This window comes from Choristoneura fumiferana, chromosome 8 (genome assembly GCF_025370935.1).
Source record: "Choristoneura fumiferana chromosome 8, NRCan_CFum_1, whole genome shotgun sequence".
NCBI classification, from domain to species: domain Eukaryota; kingdom Metazoa; phylum Arthropoda; class Insecta; order Lepidoptera; family Tortricidae; genus Choristoneura; species Choristoneura fumiferana.
The window spans coordinates 4,110,549-4,126,154 of NC_133479.1; the positions used below are offsets into that span (position 1 = coordinate 4,110,549).

The 15,606-nt window shown below is 36.5% G+C and overlaps 1 protein-coding gene across 2 annotated transcripts in view; it reads right to left on the bottom strand.

Annotated features, from left to right (window-relative positions):
* Positions 1–15,606, bottom strand: part of LOC141430169 (uncharacterized) — a 167,510-nt gene that overhangs the window by 26,585 nt on the left and 125,319 nt on the right. The gene's annotated exons all lie outside the window — the stretch shown is intronic.

A 15,606-nucleotide genomic window follows, 5' to 3' on the forward strand; every position in this document is an offset into this window, starting at 1 on the left:
TCCCATATTAACGATCGTGACCGTATATATGTAAAAGTAGTTATAAATGTAATTATTAAAATACGAAAACACGGGTCACTCATGTAGGTATGCCCGACATATTTCGAGCTAATCTGTGGTTCCTTGTTAACTTGTTGTATGTTTTTTTTGGGTGTAGTGCTACAAATAATGTTAATTAATTCCCAGGTGCAGGTGGTAGGACCTAGTGCAAGGTCCGCCCGGATTGCTTCCACCATCTTGTTCGCTAATCCTTCCGTGAAATAGCAGTGCTTGCATTGTTGTGTTTCGGCGTGGAGGGTAAGACAGCCGGTGAAATTACTGGCACTTGAGGTATCCCATCTTAGGCCTCTAGGTTGGCATCGCATCTGCAATCCCCCTGGTGTTGCAGGTGTCTATGGGCGGTGGTAATCTCTTACCATCAGGTGACCCACTTGCTTGTTTGCTATCCAGTCGAATAAAAAAAAAAGGTATAGCTTTATTTTTAAATTATATTCTATGTTCTCGTCTCAGTGCCAGTACCAATCATCTAAAATGTCATAGAAGTGTTTTAACCTATTGTTTGTTAGGTAGCCAGTCAACTTGAAACTTAATCTTAATACATCAAGAAGTATATGTCAAAACATATTAATTAAAGAGTTAAGGCCAACTTGCTTTGTGATATTTCTTGATGGAATGATAAATGTTGTGGTTGGTCTCTTTCGAGTCTGATTTTCTTTGTATTCAGTTATCAATTTGTCCGTTCCAGTAGGCCAGTGAACTTAAGGTATTGCTTGACCTTGCTTTATGGAGTATTGCGGTAAACTGTAGCAGGCCCACTGATTCTGATTGGTCGCATTGTCCATGTTCATTTGTGCCGAATTGCAACTGAATTGGATCCAATTTGGCTTTTCATTTAGACGGGCAATTTCACTTGGAATTATTTTAATGTGTGTGTGAATGATAAAAATATTAAATTAGATTTCTATTCGGATAGATCTGATTTACTTTTCCGATCGACTTGTTTGAATACCTTTTGATACATACACTAGGTACGGTTGACAAATGATAATGCTTCCGTTTTTAATTTTTATAGAGACTACAGCTGAGATACGCATCAGCCTCTGGTTTTCGCTTTGGGGTACAATAGTAAGTATCTTAATTTTCAATTTACTATCTAAACTAATTCTATATTTTGTAAAGTAAGACAGAACTGTCTTTGCATTGAAAATGTGCAAAACTGTTCAAGTAGCCATAAAATAGTAATGTAAATGAAGCTATCCAATTTTGGATGTTGATTTTGCAGACACAACCTTTCTCTATAGGGCAACAGGACAGATGAACTTTCCTTTACGATATAATACATAGATACTGGAGAGCTTGTTTTCTTTACCTACGCATAATTGACCTCCTTTGACCTTTGATTTGTGGTGAAATATATTAGAAGGCTATTGGGATTGTAAAGAAAGTTGAGTGCCTAAGTATTTGCTGGAAGTGCACATTTCTCCCCAGCTGTGTTTATAATTTTGTTTCTTGGGAGTGTTTAAGGTATAATTTTATGAGTTCCATATTTGAAATTTCCACTTCAGTTTAATGTTTGACTTCATTACTGGCCAGTTAGAATTAATATAAAAAAATAGGGCAAATTCAAAATGGTTCCATTTCGAGCACTTTCAATTTTCGAACGTTGAGATGCCACGATTCGATCCTTCGATTGTTTTGTCCGATAAATCCGTAATCGATGATCGATTCCGAATGACTTTCTTAATTAAACCGATCGAGGTCGAATCGATTGCATCGGACAAAAACTTGACTGACACATCAGGGTTTTCTTGGTTGGAACAATAATGGGAACTGTTCAGATTGAATACGGACGTGGCAGGGCTTTGGCCTCTTTGCTTTGTTAGATGGAAATAATTGCGAGCAAAATCGATGATTAATAAATCGAAAGCAAGGTTTTTACGATTACAGCGTCGAAACAAACTTATTGTCTTACTTTACCTTTTGAGGAAATAATTAGCATAGTCAAGTTAAAAGTAGCTGAATATCAAAAAACTTTTTCGCAGGTAACAACAATGTAGGTATACCTTTTTTTCTGGATGGCAAACGAGCAAGTGGGTCTTCTGATGGTAAGAGATCACCACCGCCCATAGACACAACACCAGAAGGATTGCAGATGCGTTGCCAACCTAGAGGCCTAAGATGGGATACCTCAAGTGCCAGTAATTTCACCAGCTGTCTTACTCTCCACGCCGAAACACAACAGTGCAAGCACTGCTGCTTCCCGGCAGGATTAGCGAGCAAGATGGTGGTAGCAACCCGGGCGGACCTTGAACAAGGTCCTACCACCTGCAAAAACTAGTGCCACCTGCACCTAGTGGCAATTTGGAATGTTTTAGTGATAGTGACAAAGTACTAATGGATTATGATTAAGCTATAGGTACTTTTGAGTTGAGCTACAGTACAAAGACGGCCCCCCGATAATGTCCTTTTCAATCTCGATATTGGCAGAATCATCGGTATATAGTATAGATGACGATATAAAGGATGTCCCAAAAAGGACGCAAGATTTGAAATCGATGAAAAACACATTTTTTTTTCGTTATAATATATTTGTATATAAAATCTTGAAATACATAAAATAGGGTTATTTGTGGAATAATACGTCAGGCAAATGTCCTCCTAGGCTTTGCTGTCACATACGCACTCTTTCGTCAAAATTTTCTGTGACCATTTTGCATAGATACGGCTGAATTTCTCCAATGCAATTCAAATGAAAACATGAACATGAACACAAAATGATTCAAAAATTCAAATTGCAATGCTTTGAACGGCTTGTTTTTGGACGACCAGTGGAATGAACATCATGAATTGAGCTCCCTGAATTTTGCAACCACTCTGCTCACAGTTGATGAAGTCAAGTCAATATTCCGACCATATTTTGCAAGGAATTATCGAACCGTACACACGCCAAACTTCTTTTGAAATATTGTTCAATGATAAAAACGCGTTGATCTGTCGTAAAACCCGCCATTTTCACAAACCCTAAACATTCAGCTGTCAAATAGTTTTTTTTAGGGTTGCCAGCACTAAAATACAAAAATGGCGGCAAATTTAAATCTTGCGTCCTTTTTGGGACACCCGATATTATACATAAAGCCAGGAATTCCCAATCCAACTACGAGATCTAACAGTTAACATGTTTAAAAAATAGAACGCTTAAATAACATAACATAACATACGTGTTTATACAGCTTCCTGATTATTATTGACCTTTAGCTAAAGTGCGTAAAAGCAAATGATAGCACTCGGTGCGCAAACGCCGAGTGGCCTGTAATAAGCCTATTACTGCGACGGCGAAGTAATTGCAATTCTATTAACGACCGGTTAACGAGCTAGAAAGTGCATCGTTTGCATCTGTGGGCAATGGCGGCTGTGAGAGCGGGGTGGACACTTTTCGCAATGTTTTATTTTCATTCAAAAATTGAAAAATTTACTAGATATTAAGTGTTAAATGACAATACCCGTTCAATTAACAAAGTGTAGTTAGTGAAAGGTTAGTTAGTAGGTATTTTTGTTTGTATGAACAGACTGTTGGCTCAACGATTCTTTTTTTTAAGCATTTATGTTATATTGGTATGACGAAAATTAACGTTATTTTGTGTTTTGCTGGAGTAGCAATATCCATAAGTATATTAAAAAATTGTCTTCAAAACATACTAACGTAAGTTTCTAATGGTTTATATAAGAAAGTGACTTGTTGTTTTCTGACACTTTTCCATTTTGTCATAGTGTTTGGCTATTTCTCATTTTTGTGCAAATGTCACTTTCATGTGTACGTCACTACCATGGAATGATATCTTTCTAATATTTCCAAAAAATGATAATGTTATGATGCATTCACGAATTATTTATGATACGCGAACGCCCAATTAAAATATTGTTTTTAAAGTATTACAAATAATATTAACTTGCGAACCCTTCCCGCTAGCACTGGGACCACACACGGGAGTACATAATGTGAATGTTTATCCTAACGCATATGTTAATAATCATATTTTATCCTTATCTTTGCTTACAATTAGCCCTTTTGAACAATTCACGTTCTTATGTGCCAAAGGCCAAAAGGCGGCACCTTTCGTTTGTTTCCGCATTTTTATTTGTTCCAGGCATTTTGCAAATTACTATAGCTATTGATTTTGACGAAGACAAAAAACATCCCCAATTTTCCATAAATAAATTATGTGTCCATTTTGTAAACTGCATTAAAAAAAGTTACAGAACTGACAAAAATCAATAGTGCTCGTGATTCTGAGCAAGGAGAATCTAGAATTATCTAATTCTGAAAAAAAAAAAAGTTTTTAGCGCCATTTAAATTAAAAATGCCCTCCCACATTTAACAGGAGCAAATAATTAAAATATAAATCGTACTCACACACCAGCGAAAATATTTAACGGTGTATGTGATATTCCCAATATGCAGGGGGCCCGCATGGGAATAATGACCCAAGCCCTCTCATTCTTAGAGGAGGCCTGTGCTCTACGGCGGGACGTATATAGGCCGATATAGTGATGATAATGATGAGATCATACCCCCTAAACTGAACGGCTAGTTCAACGGCTTTTAAAAATGTTTTTTTTTTCTAATACCTACCTACCAAACTACACTAAAGTTACCGTACCGTCAGCCAAATATGTGGTCTACCACCCTAAAGTTGAATAATCGTTTGCATGTTATAAAACAATATTGCCAATAGACGTGTCTGTCAACTTGCAAGTTCGACTTTAGCGACATATTCATTTGATAGGAGCTTGTTTAAAAATTGGTAGACCACTTATTTGGCTGATGGTACCTACACATAATGTTTATCGAAGAAGTTAAATTTTTGATTTCTGTAGCGCACACATCAAAACTCTGACAGGCGACGTCAAATGAGTTCTATACAACACAATAGACACTCGAGTTTGACTGCCATTGTAGGTACCTACAATGTGTTTTTCTTGTTTGCTGTTAACTTCGGCAGATGGCTCACTTACTACTTAATAATTACTACTACTGATAATATGGCTTATAAACTTTTTAGCCATATGCGCGATTTGTTTTAGGTCGCTTGATATTTCCATTCCTCTTATTAGCTCTGTGGCTAAGATCCACAGATACGACACAACAATCCGTTTAGCAGGTTGCCGTATAATCGATTCCGTTGCGACACGTAATCGACTGACGATCGACGGCCATTGTTATTGCGATTTAATAACTAGTTGCTGTTACAAATGTTTCATTCATCGTGGGCCTGCCACACTCATGTTAGAACACGCCGGTTGTGAGAAATTAAAACATGTTTTTTTGTATGTGTCACACGAGACCAAAGTTTTTTTGCATCTCGTGGGTTTGAATCCCTCGCTAATCTCAGGATTCTAACCTTTTTTTATGTATCATGAAGGGGTGGGGCAGGGTTTCTCAAACTTATGGCTCCACGTACCCCTGTTAAAGTTTCTAGACGACAGCTAACCCCTACCTCCCCCAAAACTGAAACACACAACAAACTAACAACAACAAATAACAAACAAATAAGTAACAAATTTGGATTGGTTTTTTGGAGTCTTTTTGTATCTTTTATTTCAACTCCAAATTTGTTACTTTTACGGGTATCCCGTGAAACCATATCGAAAATACAAACTGAGACATGGATGCACAGAAAAACCAGAAAAAGAGACCAGCCCTGGTAATCAACCCAGCAACCTGAGATATGTATGCATAGGAAAAATTCGTGTCTAGATTCCTGTCCAGCGGTGGTGTAGGGGTTATAGCACGCAGCACGGATTGCTGAGGACCTGGGTTCGATTCCCAGCGCTGGTCTCTTTTTCTGGTTTTTCTGTGCATCCATGTCTCAGTTTGTATTTTCGATATGGGAACAAATTTGGAGTTGAAATAAAAAATACAAAAAGACTCCAAAAACCAATCTTAATCATCTTGCCAGTCTTGCAGCCACCATCACGTAAACCTTGTCGCGAACCCCCTACCGTCGAATAGCGAACCCTTAAGGGTTCGCGTACGGGGTTCGCAAACCCCACTTTGAGAAACCCTGGGGTGGGGGAATGGGGTCTCCTGAGGGTCGGATTTCTTGAATCTCACCAATGAAACTTTACTTAGATTAAAAAAATATTGATTAACAGGAATTACATTTCGGTTAACGAGAAAGCAAGGTAAGTTTCACTCAGTTACATTAACTGAACGCAAATTTGGCATTTCAGGTGATATACCCACAAATCGTACAGAGCTCTGGGTGCGCGAGTCCGACACAGCAGGGCTACTACGAAACTCGAAACTCGAAGTTCGTGTCGTGCGGTCCCTCTCGCTCTCGTATAATAGTGTAAGTATCAGAGGGACCGCACGACACGAACTTCGAGTTTCGTAGTAGCCTAGTAGCCCTGCCGAACTTCGGGTTTCGAGTTTCGTAGTAGCCCAGGAGGCACGTGGCCGGTTTATTAGTTAGGTTCGTTCACGAGCAATTCGTTAGTGTGGTGGCGCCATTAGGTATTTCAGATATTTGACATTGCCTAAGATAAAGATAAGATACATTTTGATATAGTTGAATTATTAGTATTTAATTGGTAAAGAACACTACAATTTATTTATGACTATACTTGAATGCTTTAGGTAATTAACTAAATGTAAACCGACTTCAGCCGCCAGATTCGGCACATTCAAGGATTTTAAACATTTTACTAATCTAAGTAGCATTGTAATAAAAACTAGAATAATGTATTTCAATATAGAAATGTAAATGTTTAGATAGTTTAATGGGTGAATTTTAATATTTAAGACAACAATAATTGACGTTGTTTTGTTTACATTTTACCTATAGCAAATAAAATAAGTAAATAGCACCCTGAGGTATAAAATATACCAACTTGGAAGATTCCGTACACAATACGAAATTCTTAGAAAATATTACTTGATTTTTTCGTAATAGCTACGGAACCAGAACGTAGGCGTGTCCGACACGATCTTGGCCGGTTTTTAGGGTTCCGTAGCCAAAATGGCAAAAACGGAACCCTTATACTTTCGCCATGTCTCTCTTTCTGTCTGTCTGTCCGTCCGTCCGCGGCTTTGCTCAGGGACTATCAATGCTAGAAAGCTGTAATTTTTCACGAATATATATGTAAACTATGCCGACAACATGATATAATAAAAAAATCAAAAAAAATTTTTTTTAGAGTACCTCCCATAGACGTAAAGTGGGGGTGTTTTTTTTCCTCATCATGTAGTGTGGGGATTCGCCAGAAGACTGTCTTCACACAACACACATGAACATGGCGAACATGGCGTCGTAAGGACGCCATCAGACGGCTCAGATACAACATCCCCCCAGCTACAATAGCCCCGGATCACTTTATACATATATTAGTATACTACTATTAGATCGAAACAAGTCAAAAACCATAAATTGTAAAAAGAAACTGAATTCGAAAAAAACTAAACTCGACTGGTAAGTTATTCGTTTATTTCACTATACACATTTTTTTTAATTTGCACAACCCACTTCACGATTTTAACATACAGCGTGTCCCAAAAGTGAACCCGCTCGAGACGAGTTGACATTTACCGTCGCTGACCGCTTTTACCATAAAATTGTTCAGAACATCGCCAACATGGTTTTGCTCTTACGTACGCAAACATAGCCTTTATTGTTTGTTTTTGTTAGCTTTATTTAAGCACAATCCACTTACAGGTGTAATTTCTTTTAGGCGCATGCTCTTTTACTGTAAGTTAAGGTATTTTTTTAAAAGCTAAAATATGATCTCATCATCATCATCATCATGTTCAGGTGTAGGACGTCCACTGTTGGACATAGGCCTCCAGTCGCTTCGGTTCGAAGCGTCCTGAATTCACCGTGAACCCGCGGCTTAAACCAGGTCATCCGTCTATCTCGTTGGTGGACGTCCTTTGCTGCGTTTTCGTGCACTACTACATACAACATGTCATTTACGTAAGTTTTTCACCTATACACGAGCGTCACATATATTTTTATGTAAAACGTTTAGTTTGTTATATTATTTACATATTGTTATTCTACTACTGATTACAGGTTCAGCCTGTTTCGAAAGATATGTTATAATTCAGAAATTAAATCAGTTTAACGTGGCCTGTAGCAATGCCCCAGTTTTAAAACGATTGTGTAGACGTTTCTCAACGTAAGTAATTGCCTGTCTGTCCGTCTGTTGACAATGTCGTCGACAATAGTTGATATACTTATCATTAGAAACAAGAGTAGTTACTTAATCGTAAAATACATTTAAGATATTTTTTATAACAACGAATCTCTTATAAATTAAAAAAATCTTAGATTTTGTTGAGCTACCGTATTGCTAAAAATAATAGACAAAAATATATTTTTTATTCGTTTAAAAAAGTATTGCTAAAGTGTGTGTTTATATCAATGCAGCAGTGAGACTTCTTTATTTTAGTCAATAGACTGTTATTAATCAAGTAAAATAAAATCAAGCTTTTTTTAATTAAAACTTGGACTGCAAGTAACATGAAGTAAATATTTTCGTTAGGAATCCCAGTGATGTTTATGGGGGAGGCCTATGTCCAACTGTGGACGTCCTACGACTGATATTATGATGATCATAATGATGATGATGTTCCAAAAGAGAATCGAGTTGTTACGGCCCAATAGCCCAAGTGACAACAAAACAATTAAAATATTTTTTGCATTTATCTCACAGAGATTTATCTATTCTACATATAATAAACTAGACTTGGTGCTAAAAAAAATAGAAGTTACCCAACTTTATTTAGTAATTTTATTGCAGTTCATATTAATCACAGACGTTAGGTCCTCCGTCATGTTTCATTTCTTTAATAAGTATTTTAGCATGAATTAATTATCATTAATCATTAAACGGCCTAATAATTCATCGAGTCATTATTCGCAAGCACGCGTTACGAAACATTTTAACGCAATGATCTTAATCAATCATTGTACTTGTTACTGCAATGATCATTGAAATGATAGCTCACTTTAGATTTATAAATGAGCACAAAGTTTTGATGCCAACTATAGTACCAATAGTGTGGCAATATCCCTTCATGTACAGATCAATTGACAAGAGCTGGCACGCATGGATCGAATGAGTGAATGAAAGTATATGAGTGTTACCTATTTGAATACACTTCACACAAATATGAAAAAGTCGTGTGTGCCATTTTCCTACAAAATGTCTAAGTGACATTACATTCGTTCAATCCATTCGTGTCAGCTCTTGTGAATCGACCTGTACTCTACCACTAACTCTACATAACAGGAAGTTAGGTACAAAAAAGAAAATGCATATAAACAATTGTCTCTTAAAAATAGCAGACATACAAAACAGGAAAACGAAACGAGCGACGTTAAAATCAACAATATCTTTTGAAAAGTACGGAAGAAACGAGCGAATGAAATCTGCTTTTCAGTCATTCAAAAATTTAATTTCTGTGGTCATTGTGTCATATATGAAAATTTAAAACGTCCATATCTATGTACTTATTTTAAGATTAATTAAAAATTCTTCCACAACTCGGTTTGTAAAACAATAAAGAAGCTTTTTATACGCTCTATTATTTAAAACTAGCTCTATACCGCAGATCGCTTCCGTGGAAAAATAATTGACTAGCTCGCAATCCGAAATTACGACAAATCTCTACTTAGTGCATTTCAAAAAATGTTTCTGCCAAATATCAAGACTCCAGTGGTATAGGCTGTGCGTTGTTTGTCAGTAAGTTAAGCTACTCTATAAGTATAGATGATATTTTTATCCTTTTCGCTTGTATTGAATGACAGTTGAGGCTAAGTGGCATGACATGAACTTAACGGGAATAAAATATGAACTTAAAACAACATCCCTCAAACTCATGACTTTCGTGGACGTGCGTGTGTATTGAATCATTGGGAATTATAATATCTGGTGTCCCAAAAAGGACGCAAGATTTAAATTTGCCGCCATTTTTGTATTTTAGTGCTGGCAACCCTTAAAAAAAACTATTTGACAGCTGAATGTTAAGGGTTTGTAAAAATGGCGGGTTTTACGAAAGATAAACGCGTTTTTATTATTGAACAATATTTCAAAAGAAGTGGCGTGTGTACGGTTCGAAAATTCCGTGCAAAATATGGCCGGAATATTGACTTGACTTCATCAACTGTGATTCATGATGTTCATTCCACTGGTCGTCCAAAAACAAGCCGTTCAAATGGCAATGCTTTAAAAGAGGAAATTCGACGTTGCATTGGAGAAATTCAGCCGCATCTATGCAAAATGGTCATAGAAAATTTTGACAAAAGAGTGCGTATGTGCCAGCAAAGCCTAGGAGGACATTTGCCTGACGTATTATTCCACAAATAACCCTATTTTATGTATTTAAATATTTTATATACAAATATATTATAACGAAAAAAAAAATGTGTTTTTCATCAATTTCAAATCTTGCGTCCTTTTTGGGACACTCTTTATAACGTATACGGCCAACCCAGCGATATTTGACAATGAACAATAATTCAAAATTCGAACGTCGTTTAGTTTCGAAACAATCGAAATTGGAATAAGGCTCATTCCCATAGAGGTATCCGATTTCGCTACCCATTAAGATTTAATATTACTAACAAAATTTTAATTTGGTTAAGTGTGTACAAAAGATCAAAGGAGTCAAAATGAATCATAGCATGTTTTAAAATAACATTACATATGATTACGTCGGTGCGTTTGGGGCTTACGGGCCAATCAGAAAGTCATCAAAGTGGAATTAGTTTCGACGCCTCCCGTCATCGCGGTGGTCAATCATTGGGTTCACACTCGTGTACACTGATTTGACAGCTAATATACATTTTCGTTACTGTTCCTACTTGTCAGTTATGACATCCGTGCATTTGGCAATTAAAAAAGCTCTGTGATTAGGCAATGCTTTGGAAATTGTAAAATATACATAATTTATTTAATTTTTGTTTCGTGACAATTTGTTTCTGCCTTTTCCTTACAAGTTATTTTTAACAGCTAACCAACTTATTTCAATGTGTTATACAAAGAAAGTGCATTCTTTAAACACTAAACAAAAAAAAACAGAAAACATTCGTAGCACTTAAATTGGCAGTGGCAACAATGTAGCAAGTCATCAATATCTAAAACATGTTTACATCAGATATTAATCCAAAACACGTACAAGTAATCTAGTTTAATTTAAGATGTAACAAGGGCTAAAACCACAGAGTTAATAATATAAGGAACAGACATGTCACGCGAGCTAAAAGTCGAAGCTACTATGTGCCTTAACCCATGTTTTAGATTCCCAGCCTAGTTCCGTCTGTAATATAATTAATTGGTAAAAATGGACTGTTTTAAGGATTGTGGTTCTAAAAATGGTGACGTTTCACTGGATAGTAGGTACAGTCACCTGCATTAATAATAGCCACAGCGGAGGGTGCAAAAATATCTGACACATTCTACCGGCCCTGGAAGTAGAGTTATATCAGATATTTATGCACGCTTTGGTTGTGTTAGATACCTATTGGTGCTGGTTTCAGTAACATGACATGCTAAAACGACGGAGATTTGTATTCAGAATGTTATTAGTTCTGTGGCTAGGCTGACGCACTTCGACACGTTATCTGCCGCCGACGTAAATGGACAAACCTCATCATGCCAGCATGAAATATAATTTGTTAACACATTAATCTTACTGGAATTAACCGATCACGCTGATAACCCGGGATCAAGGGGGTGATATAATCTAATTTATTTAAATTAAACTTCCAGGGCGGAGTTATGACTTAATCTCGGGCCAATATACTTTAATAAAAGACTCTATTATTGAACGATGATTGAGTATTTTTTTTGTTAAAAATCCATGCCTGTTTTCATTAATAGCATCCTCGTACTATAAACACACTGTATAATGATATTTTATACATAAAAATAAATAGTCTGATTGTCTGACTCACTCATCAACGCCCAGCTCAAATCCACCGACCAGAAACCTGCAATTTTCTGTTGAGTTTCCCTTTAGGACGTAGATAAGGATATTGACGGATTTTAGGAAATTCTCACAGAATAGGGAGTTCTACAACGAACGCCAAATCGTGGGCGTATGCTGCTACCTACTTTTTCTGCTCGAATTCTATTGCAGCCATCTTCAGACGCATCTTCAGATTACCTACTTAATTTGTAAATGTTTTGCATTACGGTATTATGTAGGTAATCAACAGTCCTATTTTCATTAGACACTAGTTCGGTGACATTAATTTCAATATATGGCCCTAACAGTAAAACCTTTAAATTAAGAATCAATTTCTAATAAAAGTTAATAGACACAAGACGACGTCTAATATTAATTTAGCCGAGGAAGGCATTAAACGATGCCTTGAAAATAAGCAATCAAGTCAAAAACAAAATTATCAATAAACTATGACAGTAATAGAAAATAACAACATGACTTCACTATTTAAGTTTATGACTCTAATTTAAATATAAAGAAGGTTTGGTAGCGTGTAGGCAAAGTTTAATAGGACCTAAAGGTCGGTCGAATGCGCGTGACTTAGTGATAATTTGAAAGAAATGTAACACTCACGGTTCAAACAATTATCGTGCGGTGGGGCTTAAAAATAAAATAAAACAGTATCGAAATAGGATGCCATAATGGGAGCATCGAATTAGGTTAATCTCCTTTTGTTTTTTTCTGTTCCATGCACGCGAAGATGATCGGTAGACGGATTCTTTATCATTCGAAATTCGAACTTCGATTTCCCCTATAAAATGTAAGTGGCCAGTAATAAAATTTAACGGTTTATTGTGAGGCTGAAACACAGGTCCAATAGCCATTAGTTCAACAAAAGAGACAATGTTTGATTGAACTTTCCTTTATGGCCTTGTAAGAATTTAGAATTGAGTGTGTTATTTCCCAGTGGTAGGTTCAGTTATAAATACAAACCGTATGATTTTACTTACTTATAGACTCTCGTGGGACATGATGTAAAACTTAATAATAAAATAAAGTCAAATCGCTATTGTAAGTGAAAATCGGTGTCACTAGTTTAGATTTGTTCGGAAGGTCCACAATAAAATAATTGGACACAATTCGTTGAATGAATTTGACATACTTCCAGTAGTCGGATTGACTTGAAATTTGGCATAGGTACTTATGTACACCAGGTGTCAATACAATAATCAGGTAGTGAAATCCTGGTGGTCCAGCCAAGATCGTGTCCGTAGAACATAACTCAAGAATTAATAGCACTAACTTGAAATTTCCTAGGTACGAAAATGTAGTTTGGATGACAATGCAAGTAGTCAACAAAAAGTATAGTCAGCAAAAAAGCAAAAATCTTTTTTTTTACCCAATATACTACCCATTTATCAATATGCGTGTCTGATGATAGCGACAGTGTCGCACAATAAACAAAACCGTAAAAGATAGTTATATAAAAATATCAACAGATCGTCAAAAACTGTCTGACCTGCGCGTGATTCGGTCAAGGCAACAACGCCTATAAAACAACGTTCGCTATAAAACTGAGCACACGAATAATATATTTAGGTACACTAATGAACTTTAACTATGTTTAATTAGTTGCAGATAAGTATGAATGAAGTAAACTTTTCATTAGCTGGAAAAAACTATAAAGTTGCCACATATTAAAATGGGCCCTAAATGTGGCCTACAAATAAACCACGGGGCGCGAAGCTGAAACTTGATCAAGTTACAAGCTTTTATTGTCTGTCTCTGTCTGTAATCAAATCTTGCAAGTTAAATTCGACCAATTTCCAGTAGTTGGATTGACTTGAAATTTGGTACACTCATGTAAATTGCGTGACAATACAATAATCTGGTAGTGACATCCTGGTAGTCCGGCCAGGATCGTCTCCACAGGACGGAACTCTTCAACGGTTAATGGAATCGACTTGAAATTTGATATTGCACATGTAGTTTGGGTAACAATACAAGTAAATTGCAAATGTAGGTAATAGCGATAGCGGCGCACATTTATTTCGAGCACAGCAGGGCTACTACGAAACTCGAAACTCGAAGTTCGTGCCGTACCGTCCCTCTCGCTCTCGTATTAAATAGTATGTGTCAGATAGCCAGCACGACACAAACTTCGAGTTTCGAGTTTCGTAGTAGCCCTGCAGTTGCGAACTTGGATTTGAAACCGATTTTCTGCTTGAGAGGCATTTGGTCAAACCATTAGGCCACCCCTGCTGTTATTTGCTGTCGCAACTGTTTTTTCATTAAACCTTTTTAACTAGTATTATTTATTAGGTATGAGTTGCTCAAAGACAAGTTTTAGAAAAAAAGTATTAAGTATCTGTCCTGTATAAGTTCTGTATTTTTTGTGGATTAGCAAAGTTCCCATGGGAAATACAAAACGCGACGGTAGCTAAAAAACTTAGCGACTAATCGTTTGTTTTGACACAAACCATTCACGATTTGAAATGCACGCCATCTTTGACCTTGACACCGCCATTTTAACCGCGCTCCTACAATTTATCGCTATTAAACTGCCTCCACAGCTTTTATTGCCCAGCAATAAAGTCTAAAGTAGAACAGGACACGAGTTTGCAGCACGCATCGCTAACTTGGTCGCAATTATTCAAATTTAGAATTCTAATGTGACGTATTTTGGAGCGAATTCTACAAAACGTACATAGTCATTTTGTAACCAATATCTTCAGATCTCTTATTACTTTACCAGTTTGAATAACGAGGGATCTTTACATTTTGGAAATATTAAAGACAATGAAATCATGCAGCATGTCGAATGCTTGTTTTGTAAGCGTGTAATTGTTTGGTAATCGATGGGAACCGTCGATGTATGATGTTCCTAAATTATATTGCACAGCGTTTGACTTTTAAATTAGGCAGTTGAAGGGCAAAGTTAAAAACAAATTAAATAGCAAACAAACAAATTAAAGTTTATTTAGTTTAGTTTAGATGTAAAGTTTTTGCATAATCCATACTAAATCGACATCCTGTTTGTTTTTGTCCGCTTCATTAGCGTTTCGTTTAGCAAAAAACTATTTAAAGCTAATTTGGTTTCTTAACAGTAATTCCGGCAGTTTGTAATCTTATAAAGGTATCTATTATAGTCACTACAACAATCAGCCTACCGCAAAGTTCGCCGATTGTGCGTTGGCAAGATGAAATTAAAGTGTAGATTTGGTAAAATATTCAATGAAACGAACGAATGAATCAGTAAGAAAAAAAACCGGCCAAGAGCGTGTCGGACACGCCCAAAACTTTTTCCATACAGTTCGTAGGGTACTTACTTGCAAAGTGAAACTTTCGCATGTTGTTTTTTTACGAATATGCTTAAAGAAAATTAAACAGTATGTAGACAACTAACTAAAAACTAAACTAAAAACTGAACATTTTAACTAAAGTTAGTGTCTTAACCCAGTATTGCTGCCGCATCACAACTTTCCACCCTGTATACATAGAGATTTAGAGATTTATTTTTAACTTTTTTGTTTTGTTTTATAAATCACCGCTTCTACACTTTTAACTTGATCTAAATCACCTTAAACTTAGCCACGCCCGTACAAGCGCTTGCGCAGCTTGACCGTGCCCAGTCCCACTGCTGGGCCCGCCCGGGT